Source organism: Thalassophryne amazonica, unplaced genomic scaffold (genome assembly GCF_902500255.1).
Source record: "Thalassophryne amazonica unplaced genomic scaffold, fThaAma1.1, whole genome shotgun sequence".
Classification (NCBI taxonomy): Eukaryota; Metazoa; Chordata; class Actinopteri; order Batrachoidiformes; family Batrachoididae; genus Thalassophryne; species Thalassophryne amazonica.
This window is the reverse complement of record NW_022986248.1, coordinates 169410-184101: the sequence shown is the minus strand read 5'-3', so window position 1 is coordinate 184101 and position 14692 is coordinate 169410. Positions and strand designations below refer to the sequence as shown.

The 14692-nt window shown below is 42.0% G+C and overlaps 1 protein-coding gene across 1 annotated transcript in view; it reads right to left on the bottom strand.

The window, feature by feature from the left end:
- LOC117505795 (protein C19orf12 homolog) overlaps positions 1-10600 on the bottom strand; it is a 120309-nt gene extending 109709 nt beyond the window's left edge. The window contains exon 1 of the mRNA XM_034165332.1: positions 10594-10600. The gene's annotated coding sequence lies outside the window, so the exon portion shown is untranslated. The remainder of the gene's footprint in view (positions 1-10593) is intronic.
- Positions 10601-14692: the final 4092 nt, after the last annotated feature.

Sequence of the window (14692 nt, the reverse complement as noted above, 5' to 3'; positions counted from 1 at the left end):
TGATGAGTAGTAAGATGTCCTAGCTTACGGAGGGCTTTTTTTATAGAGCAACAGACTCTTTTTCCAGGCTAAGTGAAGATCTTCTAAATTAGTGAGACGCCATTTCCTCTCCAACTTACGGGTTATCTGCTTTAAGCTGTGAGTTTGTGAGTTATACCACGGAGTCAGGCACTTCTGATTTAAGGTTCTCTTTTTCAGAGGAGCTACAGCATCCAAAGTTGTCTTCAATGAGGATGTAAAACTATTGACGAGATACTCTATCTCACTTACAGAGTTTAGGTAGCTACTCTGCACTGTGTTGGTATATGGCATTAGAGAACATAAAGAAGGAATCATATCCTTAAACCTAGTTACAGCGCTTTCTGAAAGACTTCTACTGTAATGAAACTTATTCCCCACTAATATATATATATATATAGATATATATCTATATCTATATATATATAGATATATATCTATATATATATATAAGAGCCTGACCTATATGGATTTTTGAGGCAGATGCCGATAACGATATTTGGATGAAATAAAATGCAGATAATCGATAAATCGGCTGATTTGCCAATAGCCGATAAATCAGCCGATATTTTTTTTTTTAAATGAATAAAATGTTATTTTTTGGACCCTTAACAAAAAAGATATGAGCTAAAAGCTGAAGCTTTGTCCTCTTATTAACTTTATAACAGAGAAGAATTTTCAAGTTGAAAAAATGCAAAAATGCAATTGGAGCAGTTAGGGGGCTAATCAAACGGGCCAGCTAGTAAGATATCACTCCTGAAAACAATCTTTGCCATATCACGTGAGGTAAATCTGCCCTACAATTGGATTTTGGAAAACCATGTGATGAAGAACCAATTCTGATTGGACACTCACATTGTGCACGTCATCACACATCTTCTATGAGGAGTACCAAGATGGCCAACGGTAGATCGAAAGTCCACAGAGTTAACTTTTCAGCAAAAAAAAAAAAAAGTAAGTTTCTATCTCATATCATTAAAAAGTTATTTACAATTTAGTAAAGCTTGGTCCCAGCCGTCGTATACGATGGTGTCGGCCCCAGAGGGTTAATGGCGAATGGCAGTAATTCCCAGAACCCTTCCGGACGACCAGTGACCTCTTAGCAGTAAACAAAGGTTTTTCATGCTAGAAATAAGGTCTACACAACGTGGGCTTAATAAAAAGCATGACCAATGCAATGAAGCACATTTGACACATTACTACATAAACTGAGTTAATCAAACTGAGTTGAACTGAAACGGGAGAAATGTGGGTGAATGTAATCGCAAAGTTATTACAAACAACATCCTTATAAACTTACTTGTATGCTTTTGTCAGCCGATCAGTGCAGTGTGACGGTGAACTACGGGGGCCGGTGATGAACACATTTAAGCAGGGGTGTAAGCAGCTCTCAGTTGAATGGAGTCAGAGCTCCATCTACTGGACAAACGATGCAAGGACATTTGACATTGCTGACAAACATTTCAGTAACTGTTCTGTTTATGAGAAATTATCAGCGTTCTATCGGCAAAATTTCGGCCGATAGTGAGTACTTTAAAAAACAGTTCACAGTGTTTCTGTGAACTGTTACTAAATTCTTGCTTATTTATAATTCGAGGTCCTGTACTGAATACTTCTACAGTGTACATTGCATAAGTACCTAGTTTCATTCAAGTACCTAATTTCATTTTATAATTGCAATTTAATACATGTGATACATGTTGTCAGTGTCACATAAGACAGAAGAATAAATGTCTTTTGTTGTGTAAACATCACTTTTTTAATGAAATCATCAACCCCTGAAGAAAATTATTAAAATCATATGTCTCCATTGAATCTTCAATTTTAACAGTATTTCAATCAAACAACTTCAATATTTTTCGATAGAGAAAAATGGTGCTCGGTCAAAGGCTTTGCCTTCATTATATTATGAATAAATAGATATTAAGAAACCCTTAATTATTTTTTTCAAAAATTTACTGAAGAACGTTTCCAGATAATTTACATATAACAACAAAAAATTAATAATAATAATAATAATAAAAATTAAGCCCAGGTTTTTTACATTACCACACGTTAGCCTCAAATTACAAAATAAACACAATTCTGTAAGTAGAATAAAAAGACACAAAAGATGATTTTCTGAAACATTTTTGGTTTCACTTTTTTGTTCACTGAAAATCCCTTTATCCTACAGTTTTTTAATCTCAGTTGCACAAAATTCGCCTAACTGATTCTTTATAAATGTTGTTAAGATTATAAAGTTTTATAACAAACAATTTTTTTTAAGTTATTCATTTGTAAAGTTCAAATAGCCGGTCGAGTTACGATAAAAGTGCATTCGCTTGACAACACAATCACAAGTCACAGAAGCCACAATCAGCCTCCAAATAAGGCTGATTACGTTTTTAAAAACTTAAATTGTTAAAGTTTAAAAATGTTTCTCACCGCTTCAGCTGCGGACGTTCAGTTTGTCACTTCTGGAATGCCAAAGAGTGCGCCGCAAACGACAGAGGCAAGATGATGCGGGAAAGTACTTTTTTCTACTGATTTTCACACAGTTAGTGTCCATAGACGTTATATACGTAGACACCTCCTAACTTTTTTTCCCCAAAAAAATGTATTGAAAATGTACAGCATACAATAATAACAAGAACAAGGTACGAGGCTCAAGCATCAAGCATACAAGGCTTAAATGTTACAAATATATATAAAATTTGAATTTGTTACATATGGTTTTAGTCTTCTGTGCTTTACTATTTGTAAAAAATTTAAAGAGGTTAAGTAAGATGAAAGTAAGGACTTTTGATGAGAGTATTTACAGCTATGAATATAAAATTTGGCCTTCATTAAGAGCAGATTCAAAATAAACTTTTTTTTAGGGAGACATTTTTAGAAAATATACCAAAAACCCTTACCAAAAAATAGTACTGATAAGTATATAAAAAGTAAACTGGAAGTATACTTGAAACATACTTGCATGTACTACTTTTTGGTAAGGGAAAATATATCTCTACAATCAAAATCTATTTCTAAAGTAAGTTTTCTATTCACAAACAGGGTTATATCCTTCCAAAAAAATTGTGTGTATGAACATTCTCAAAAAAGATGGTCAACATTTACGTGAAACTTTGAAATCACACTGTTTACGGGGTAACAGCTGTGCAAAATCTTAAGGCACACCTCGCACATCTTATTAGTGACAAAAAAAAATTGTTAATAGCCAAACAGAGTTCCACTCAATATCAGAAAATAAATTGTCCCAAACAAATACAGTGGCTGGTTTGCTGATTGAGATCCCGATTTATGAGTTCTCTATTACATTTATTTGTTTTTAAGATCAAAAATGGTTCAGAATTACCAATAAATAATTCGATGGATGGGTCAACAGCAGGATTATGTACACAGGTTGACATTAACATTTTAACACCAAAAGGAACTGCATCAAAACTACAGCAGATTTCTTTGGTAACACTGGGAAATTATACACAAGTAGGAATTCATCATGAGAGTAAGTAAGCCCAACTTTTTTTAATTTGATTGCAAGACAGAGAACTAAAACTCTGTAATCATTATTAAGGAGGGTAATTGGCCACCAGTTAGCTAAAATTAAAGCATCTTTATGGGGCTTGGGAATTAAGGTTATTAGGCCTTGACATAATGAAGGTGGAAGCTGTTTCTTGTTTATACTTTCTGAAAAAAAAAAAAAACTTTTAACAAGAAAGGGGCAAGCTGAGAACAGAACGCTTTATTAAATTCAAAGGTTAATCCATCTGCACCTGGAGATTTGTTTAATGTAAGCTTTTTAACAGCATCAGAAAACTCCACAAGTGTAATATCAATCAATCAATCAATCAATCAACTTTTTTCTTGTATAGCGCCAAATCACAACAAACAGTTGCCCCAAGGCGCTAATATTGATGAATCACATATTTTTTGATTAGGTTCACTAAGAAATTTGACATTATCTATACCATTAAAGAAATTATTCATATGTACCAGTGAGAAGTTGGACTTGTAAAGATCTTTATAGAAATTTTCACAGTACGTGGATATTTAGGATTATCTATAATATTGGCATTAATAGAGAGCTTGTTTATACAATTTTTAGTTTGTCTTTGCTTTTCTAATTTAAAAAAGTAACTTGAATTTTATTCACCGTCTTCTAACCATTTTGCTTTAGAGCGTAAGAAGGCTCCTTTAGCCTTATTAATGTAAAGTTTGTCCAACTTCAGTTGAAGCGTTAAAAGTTGAGCTTGCTGCAAGTCAGACATGTTTTCTGGCATAATTGAAGATAAAGAAATGAGTTCAGTAATTAGATCATTTTCTTCTTTGGACGCCTCATAACTTGCTGCAACATAATCCAGGGTCACCACCATATTGGATTGGTCTCTTCACAATAGGCTTGCACCAGAGTCAATCAGTCAATGGAGACTGAGCAAATTTGCCGGTATTTTGTGCTGCTTACGGTTGCAATAACCGGAGCAGTATAGAAACCAGATCGTGTGGGATTAGATTTTCATAAATAAGACTGAACAATAATTTTGGTTATTGTACCATTTGTAATATTATATGGTGACAAACGGTACTTACGTGTAACATTATTACAGCAGTAACTGGTCCTCTCTGTCATTAGTTGTGTTAACATCTAACTAGTATTGCAACTCTTAAGCGAATTTTTGTTTCTGCGGCAAAAGGAAGATTGCATTTGTGTGCATTTCCATCCACTTGTTATGCACTTTTGTTTCACAGTTCTTTGAGGGGTGTGTGTTGGGAAGGTGTCGTGACACGGACCCACAACAGGGGGTGCTAAGGAACGGACAATGGATAAGCCAACGAGTAACAATTTAATGTTGTGGAAACACACAACGGAATACAGACAGAAATATGGATTGCCAATTATACACCAGGTGACGTGTGGGCAGGCTCGAAGATAGAAGACCTCTGGAGAGAGAAGAGCTGATTCCCACACAGCTTCCACCACCAACGGGCCTGAAGAACACCGGAGCCGCCAAATCCCGAGTCCCCAGGTGGCCTCTGCCTTCGGCTGTCGACCCTGGTACTGCTGGCAGAGAACAGAGAAAATCCAGGTGAGTGTGAATCTGCACACTCAGTAGTCCACTCACAGATAATGTTCTTTAAGGAGGGAGCACCTCCACCTCCAATCACACACTCGTACAGCTCCTGTGTAACCACTTATCTGATATGGAGCGTGATGCGAAGTCGTCGCGGTCACGCCCTTACTCCAGCTCCGATAAGGACACCACAGGTCAAATGGCTGCAAAGAAGAGTTCAGTTTAGCAGAGAAATCTCAATAGAGACGGTTACCTCTTGGTTGCTGATTTCTCGGCGGGGAGGTGGAGTTGTAGTCCGGCTTTTATGGTGATGTGGAAGATGAGTGACAGCTGGTGCAGATGATGAGTAACAGCTGTCACTCTCCGTTGCTCCGACGCCCTCTCATGCTTGAAGCCCGCACTTCAAGCAGGGCGCCATCTGGTGGTGGTGGGCCAGCAGTACCTCCTCTTCAGCAGCCCACACAACAGTGTGTGTATTTGACAAAGTAAGGCTGCAACACATCTCAGAATTAACTCCACTGGAGTTACAGAGTGTCAGCACACGGAAAAGAAGCTGTGAAAAACACAGTTCTTTTTCAAGGCTTTTAGCTCTCCAGCCCCAGTCAAAATACTAACAAGGTACTTTAAGACCCTGGAATGACCTGGAACTTTCTTTTCCTAGCCTTGAAAAAAATGTTCATCTTTGTAACAAATATTAAAGCAAAAATCTGCACAGCCTAAGTGCTCCCATACTATATATATATATATATATATATATATATAAAGTTTTTCATTTTATTAGGGGTGTCTAACATTTATTTATTTATTTGAAACGCCACAACAGAACCCGGTGTGCATCCATGGGAAGCCTACTTTTTTGACCTCTGTGTACCACTGTGTCATAGGTTAACAGTCGACGCGCGATGGTCACAAAAAAAAACCTTTTCCCAGATCAGATGACACCATCCGCTGAATTTAAGCAGCATAATAATGTCATTGTAATAATGTCATAATAATAAATAAACACATGCCCATGACTTTATTACATTCTTGGTGGACATAATGAGAGCGAGTGCATGAGTGTGTATGTATGTGTGTGTGAGAGATAGAACGAAAAAAAAAAAGAAACAATTCACAGTGAAACAAGTCGGTGGGCAGGGTATCTCTGTTGCGACTTGCTTAAGGTCTTACTTGCAAACGCAATAGGACGAGCCTTATCTTCACCGATGGGAAGTTGCGATAAAGCTGCCCCGAGGCCGTCTAGGGACGCATCAACTGACAGAATAAAGGGCTTGTCGAAGTCAGGGTGGGCCATCACAGCACATCCGAGAAGCTCACTCTTCAGCTTCTCGAAGGCCTCCTCACAGGCCGAAGTCCAGTCTGTTGGTGTCAGTTTCCTGAATGTGCCAGCCCCTTTTCTCGACTGTGGATGCCTGCCCTTTCTCATTGATCTGGATGTTAAGGCAAACAGCGGTTTGGCTATGGCTGAACATCGGGGAATGAAGCTTTGGTAGAAGAAAACCATGCCCAGGAAGGACTTCACTTTTCTCACTGAAGGCGTACATCCATCCTCTTCCATCAGGGTCTCTTTGGGCATCCTGGAAATCACTTCCACCCTGGACGGATCACTTTCATTTGGGAGTGGCCTAGTGTTGTAAAAGTCAGCCATGGGCATGGCGGAGTATGCTAACTCACCGTAGTTCTGTTTTAGTATATCAAATATTACACTAGGTGCCTGGGAGTCATATGGTAAGGACTGGTTGCGTAGAGTAACCTTCACCACATCTCTAGCTTTCCCAAGTAACTTAGCTAATACCTCAGATTGTTGCTGTTGTACTGGTATTGCTCTCTTTGTGAGGTAAAGCTCTACCATTTCAACCCACTCATTTACAGAACATTTGTCACTTCCATCCCCTCTAAAGACAGGTGGGTCTTTAACATCAGACTGCATAATGAGTTTAACAGCAGACAGATTCAATTCAGAAGGTGTGCTGTTCTGAGCTGTTTGAAAGGTATCATTAGGCTGCGAGCGTGAGCCGATATTGCTCTGCAGCTGACCAGCAATAGACTGACCAATTTGATTAGCTAAGTCTGATATTAAAGTGCCAAACACAAAATCACCAACAACACGTGGGTTCAAATCAACTTGCGGAGGCTGTACTCGAGTAGAACTGAACCTAGGCGTTCTCAACATGCCCACTCGGGGGGTCTGGGTAACATCTCTAAACCAGCCCCTCCCAATCCCCACATGTGTCTCACCTGTGCCATCAGAAGCACCATCATCTGCCCCAGAATCAACTTTACTGAACATGGTGAACAAAACACAGATCAAATGTGATGTAAAAAAACAAAAGTGTAGCAGATAACCACCAAAACGCTAAATCTGTCTCCAAGAGATGAAATTAGACTAAACCACAGTAACCCAAAGTCATCCAACCGCACAATGTTGAGCTAGGAGGAAACTTGTGAATAGCTGAGCACCCCTCGGTGGTCGAGTTGGCACCGACGCTTCTGGAATCCAATGGGTCACGGCACCATTGTAACCGGGTGTCCCCTGCGTTGTGTTCTATTGAGTAGTTCGGGAAGGATGACAGAAGCTGGATGTGGTCTGACTGTCTTTACTCTCGCCCAGTCCAAACTGCACTGGGTCTGTTTGGACATAAAAAAAAACTGCAGTGAGCACAGTGGTCCAAGACACTTCTCTTCATAAAAGAGCACAACTCTCACACAGTCCAAGCTGCACTGAGTACCTGAATAAACCAAATATGTAAAATAAAACAGTCATTCACATTTATGTACAACCATAACAGTAAATAGAACAGAAAATTTAAGACAAAACAATTGTCAAACTCATACCTGTTTGGACATAAAAAAAAAAAAACTGCAGTGAGCACAGTGGTCCAAGACACTTCTCTTCATAAAAGAGCACAACTAAGAAAATAAAACAGTAAAATAAAATTAGTACAGGCCACGTTTGCAGTGTGTGGTGCAAGTAAGTTTACATTGACTCTACAGCAAAGCACCCCTCAGCTAGCTTAAACCATGTGCCAGCTAAAGCATTACACTTGGCCCAAAAACTTACATTTAACATTTCGCACACACACAAAAGACACCTCTGCACCATTAAAGTTGGAAATAAATCGTGGACAGAACGTGAATTTACAGAAAAAGTGCTCAATATGAGGAACCAGTTTCATACGTCTTACCTCTCACACAGTCCAAGCTGCACTGAGTTTGCCCCTCCCCCTGCACCAGCTGCGTGCTGTGTGAGGTGCGTTCAAAGACATATGGACTTCTCACTCTTCAATGCCAAACAGGTATATATACATATAATATGAACTTATTGTAACAAAAAATGAGTAATTTGAGTTAATTTGGCGGAATTCGACCCGGATATTATTACCCTGTTACATGTGCCTCATTAAAGATCAATAGAAAAGAGCGTTCAGGAGCAGAACATCAGAGTGGTAATATGGTGGCCGGTTTGCTTCAAAAACTATTGGCCAATGGCGATCCAGTCATATATAGAAATCGGTCGTTTCAGCCTCATACCACAGCCTTGTCTAGTGTTTATTCTCTTGCCTGCCAGTGTTTGACCCCGCCTTGTTTTTTGTACCTTGCTTTTGTCACTGCCCATGAACTCTGCCGACCTGTCTTTTGAACCTGGCTTGTTGTATGACCTCGTTTTATCCTCTGTAACTCTCCCTGGCTGACTGCCTGCCTGTGTACCGTACTATTGCCTGTGTTTTTTGGATAAAGCCTTTTGAACAATCCAACACCTGCATTTGTGACCACCACCTGTGTGTGCCACATCACCCTTGCTGCATGACAGTCTGAGGTGATGCAAAAAAACAACATAAAACCTGCTCACTTTATTTAATAAAACCTGCAACTTGGTACAGTCTGATTGGGGCCAACCTGAATTTACACACACAAAACTCTGCAACAATCAAACCCTTATTTAACTTTTATTAACATATTAAAAATGATAATCCCGTCTGTGGACTGACCTGCTGGCAGTTGGGACAGACTGTATACATGGGATCTTTATGAGGGCACAGAAGACCAACAGGCTGATTACGAGCATGGCAGTATCTACGGATGGTTTATGTCTAGCTTATCTAGGTTTATTTTTCCAGGGCCAATGTCCCTTGTGCACGTAGTGTGTGTGTGTGTGTGTGGGGGGGGTGCCCTGTGTGCCCTGTGTGCCCTGTGTGCCCTGTGTGCCCTGTGTGCCTGCATCCATGTAACACATCAGGGTCCCCTTGGGCGGTGCAAGACTGCTGGAGTTGGTGGGTGAGGTGAGATATTCGTATTATTGGGTCCCACTGCAAGGCTTTTTGAAGATCATCAATAATGACAGCAGCACAACTGTATGTGAATGAATGAATGAATGACACCACTTCTGTGGGATTCGGATGATGTGGGTGGGCTGATGACATCATCACCCGCTGACTTTCTAATTTTTACTAATATAACAAAAGCAATAGTGACACAAATTATAGTGGCACAAACGACTGACACATTTTTGTTTGATTTGGACAATGTGAAGTGTTGGCTGACCTTTGACCTTATTAATTAACTTCTAATACAATATATTAGTATTAATATATTAAAACAATTATGACAGCAGCCGGTCTGCTCTGTGTCTGCCTGATCCCGTCAGATCTCAGAAGCTAAGCAGCGTGGGACCTGGTTAGTACTTGGATGGGAGACCTCTTTGGAACACCAGCGGCTGTGTGTGTTTCTCCAGGTTACAATGGAGTTGCATCAGAAAGGGCATCCGGCATAAAACTTGTGCCAAATACTGGCCGTATCCGTTGTGGCGACCCCGACAAAAATGGCAGCAGCTAAATGTACAATAACAACAACATGACAGCAGCATGAACAAAAACTTTAAACAATGCAAACGATTAAGATTATTTTTGTGTAATTTGGGTAACGTGGAGGACCCGGTGACCTTACAACCTTATAAACTGTAATATATCAAAAATAATAGCAGCACAACACAGTTTTGCAACACCAATCAGTACAAATGCAGCACAACTGAATGACAGTATTTTTGTTTAATTTGGACAATGTGTGTGTGTGTGCGTGTGTGTGTGTGTGTGGGGGGGGGGGGGGGGGGGGGTGTTAAATATGAGACAGTTATTTTGGTAAATAGGTCTGAGCAGTCTTTAATACCGAGCAGCGTTAATTACAGAACGAAGCAAGGATGATGACAGATGAGCGCGAGTGAGTTCATAGTCCATCCAACTCAGTTTTCATGACCGCAAACCGGAAGTACACTTACAGGAAGGCCTGTACCACCTGCGCCAGGGGCAAGGCAGACCACTCAAAGACTCAAGGACTTCTTCAGCCGCTTCCGGTGCCTCATCGCCCCTGGTAACACATTGGCCTGGACTTTGTCACGGGCCTCCCACCGTCCCAGGGCATGACGACCATCCTCACGATAGTGGACCGATTCTCCAAGGCGGCCCGCTTCGTGGCCCTCCCGAAGCTCCCAACGGCCCAGGAGACAGCAGACCTCCTGGTCCCCCACGTCGTCCGTCTGCATGGGATACCAACTCACATTGTCTTGGATCATGGTCCTCAGTTCTCCTCTCAAGTCTGGAGGAGTTTCTGGAGAGAACTGGGGGCCACCGTGAGCCTCTCGTCCGGGTATCACCCACAGATGAACGGACAGGCAGAGCGGGCTAACCAAGAACTCAAACAGGCCCTTCGCTGTGTGACATCCGCGCACCCCGTGGCCTGGAGTGACCATCTGGCCTGGATCGAGTACGCTCATAACAGACAAGTGTCCTCTGCCACCGTCCTCTCCCCGTTTGAGGTGTGTCTGGGGTACCAGCCCCCATTGTTTACAATGGTGGAGGGAGAGGTCGGTGTGCCCTCGGTCCAGGCCCACCTACGAAGATGCCATCAGGTGTGGTGCACCGCCCGTTCTGCCCTGTTGAAGGCCTAGACGAGGGCCAAGGCCCACGCAGACCGCCGGCGTTCCCCGGCCCCTGCATACTAGCCCGGGCAGGAGGTGTGGCTGTCAACGAAGGACATCCTCCTAAGTTGAAGGACAGATACATCGGCCCGTTCAAGATCCTCAAGGTCCTCAGTCTGGCCGCAGTGAAGCTCCAGCTCCCAGCTTCACTGCGGATCCACCCAGTTTTTCACGTCTCCAGGATCAAACCACATCACACCTCACCCCTCTGTACTCCTGGACCGGCGCCGCCTCCTGCCCGGGTCATCGATTGGGAGCCGGCATGGACAGTTCGCAGGCTCCTGGACGTCCGTCGGAAGGGCCGGGGGTTCCAGTACTTGGTGGACTGGGAGGGGTATGGACCTGAAGAACGCTCCTGGGTGAAGAGGAGCTTCATCCTGGATGCGGCCCTCCTGGCCAATTTCTACAACCGTCATCCTGACAAGCCGGGTCGGGCGCCAGGAGACGCCCGTTGGGGGGGGGGGTCCTGTTGTGTGGGCCGCTGAAGAGGCGGTACTGCTGGCCCACCACCAGAGGGCGCCCTGCCTGAAGTGCGGGCTTCAGGCACGAGAGGGCGCAGCCGCCTCCAGGGAGCAGCCGGGAGTGGCAGGTGCCACTCATCATCATCATCTATCCCATAAAAGCCGGACAGCATCTCCACCTCGCTGCCGAGATATCGTCTTACCTTTTAGGTAAAATACTCAGCCGTTGTGGTGCCGAATGCACGTTTACTCTCTCTCGTGTTTGTTGAACTGTTTGCAGGTGTCTTGCTCGCTACTTTCAGCTGGAGGCTGGGTTCGCGGATGGTGGAGGAGTGACAGATTTCACTTCTCACTCCGAACTTCAATAAGTAGGAAATTGACTCTGCATAAACTGTGTACTTATTTCAGAGGTGGAGATGTTTTTCCCACCCGATACAGGAGAGATCGTTTGCTGACTGTTTTACTGGGTGTGTACACACACACTCACCCTTAACTGTTTTTGCTTCCTGCCAGCAGTACCAGATCTGACAGCTGGAGACGGTGGCCACCTGGGGACTCGGGACTTGGCGGCTCCACTGTGCTCCAGATCCGCTGGCAGTGAAAATCGTGTGAGATCCGGCTCTTCTCTGGACAGACGTCTTCTATCCTCGAGCCTGCCCGCATGTCACCTTTGTATATTTGACTGCATTCCAAAATCTGCAATTGTCTGTATTTCGTTGTGCACATTTCACAACAGTAAAGTGTTAAACTTTTGGCTCATCCATTGTCCGTTCATTTACGCCCCCTGTTGTGGGTCCGTGTCACTACACTTTCCCAACAACTCTCTCATTTTAAACAGCTCCTGGACATAATGAGGCAAGAGTCCATTTTTAACTTTATACATTATTTGTATTGTAAAATAATCAACCAAGTCATAAAATTTCAAAAACTGAAGACGAACAAACAATGAATTTGTTGGTTCATGATACGGTTTTTTACTTATCACTCTTATAGCTTTTTTTTTTGGTAACAGAAATATTGGATTAGTATTTGTTTTATACGAGGTCTATTAGAAAAGTATCGACCTTATTATTTTTTTCAAAAACCATATGGATTTGAATCACGTGTGATTGCGTCAGACAAGCTTGAACCCTTGTGCGCATGCGTGAGTTTTTCCACGCCTGTCGGTTGCGTCATTCGCCTGTGAGCAGGCTTTGAGTGAGGAGTGGTCCAGCCCCCTCGTCGGATTTTCATTGTCTGGAAATGGCGGAATGATTTGGGCTTTTTTCCCATCAGAATTTTTTCAGAAACTGTTAGAGACTGGCAGCTGGAAACCATTAGAAAAATTTATCTGGCTTTCGGTGAAAATGTTACGGGCTTGGTAGAGAATAAGGAGTGTTACTGTTGCTTTAAGGACGGCCGCCAGCAGCTGTGGGGCGCACTGCGCTCCGAAGCCGCCATCGGCAGGCTGAATGGCCATTTCATTTCTAAACGGATGGCTGTCTGGATCCGTGACCATCATGTGCCATTTCTCTGGTTATCACAAGAGCTGGACATCAACCATTTTCCGGCAGATTTCACTTTTAACAAGAGATTTTGTCATGGAAAGCCGAGCGGAGGCTTCGCGCGTCACGATGGATTCGCTACTGGAGCGAGACAAAACCACCTCCGTTTTGATCTCACAGGACGGCTTTGAGATGGTGTTCAGACAGCTGTCGGTTTTTCCATCGAGTGATTATCCGAGAAATTGTGGATGTGCCTGGACATGCCAGAACATGTCCCGTGAGGCTTCATCACGGTGTTGCTTTGCACCATGCGGCACCGCCGCGACACGCGAAGCCTCCGCTACTCTTTCCATGACAAAAACTCCTGTAACAGTGGAATGTGCTGTTCATTTCCAAACTGAACGCTGTGTTTTATCCGGGATGTCGTCTGACTAGCACAGGAATTGTGAAAAGACGTGGACATCAGCACTTTTTCGGCACATTGAGACAGACGTGCAGAGGAATACTTTTCTAATAGACCTCGTATGTATTTCCCCAACTTCAATGCAATAAGTCCTATAAGGGACAAGTAATGAGTGATACAATGAAACCAACAGATGTTGGGGGAGAAAGTATTGTACTTTGTACAAGATAGCAATAACTTTTGATATTTTGGACTCAATATGTTTTATATGAGTTTTCCAACTGAGCTTATCAACAAACACTCCAAGAAATTTGGTTTGAGATTCAGTTTCAATTTCAATGCCATTCAACGATAATTTACTGCTTAAATTTCAAGGCTTATTTCCAAATACAATGGACTCAGTTTTACCGAAATGAAGTGATAATTTATTAGAGTCAAACCAATATTTAAATTTTTGCAGCTCCCTCTCCACCAAGTGCAAGAGCTGTCTCAAATTGTCTCCACTACCAATCACAGTTGTATCATCAGCAAACAAAATACAACTCAAAGACTTAGAAACCAAACCTATATCATTAATATACAACAAACACAATAATGGCCCAAGGACTGACCCCTGGGGCACTCCACATGTAATCAGATTTTATCCCACCAAGATGAACACACTGATATCTATTACGTAAATAGCTAGCTATCCAGTTAAAGGCACGTAAATAATAATAAAAAATAAAAAAAAAGCCCCAACAGTGTATTGCTTCTTCTCTATTACATTTGTAACTTGTTCCACAAAGTCTATTAAAGTCAAAGAAGTTGTTCAATTTTTTCTGAAACCATACTGCTGTTTGTTAAGTATATGATGTTTGTCTATAAAATCGTTCAACCTCTTTACACCTCTTTTTTTTTTACCTCTTTTATTTTTTCCAGAATTTTAGAAAACTGTGGTAACAAAGAGATTGGCTTATAATTAAAATGTGTTTATCACCAGATTTAAACAGTGGTATCACCTTAGCAATTTTCATTCTGGAGGGAACTTTCCCAGTCATGCGTGACAGATTACAAATATATGTTAAAAGTTTAATAATAGAGTCAATAATGTTCTTAATCAAAACCATATCAAAGCTATATCAGTGGGTTTTTTCCCTTAATTTTGTGAACTATATTGAAAATTTCTTTTTCATCTGTTTCTGTAATAAACATCCATCCATCCATCCATTTTCTTCCGCTTTATCCAGAGTAGGGTCGCAAGGGCAGCAGCTCAAGCAAAGCCGACCAGACCTCCCGATCCACACACACCTCCCCCAGCT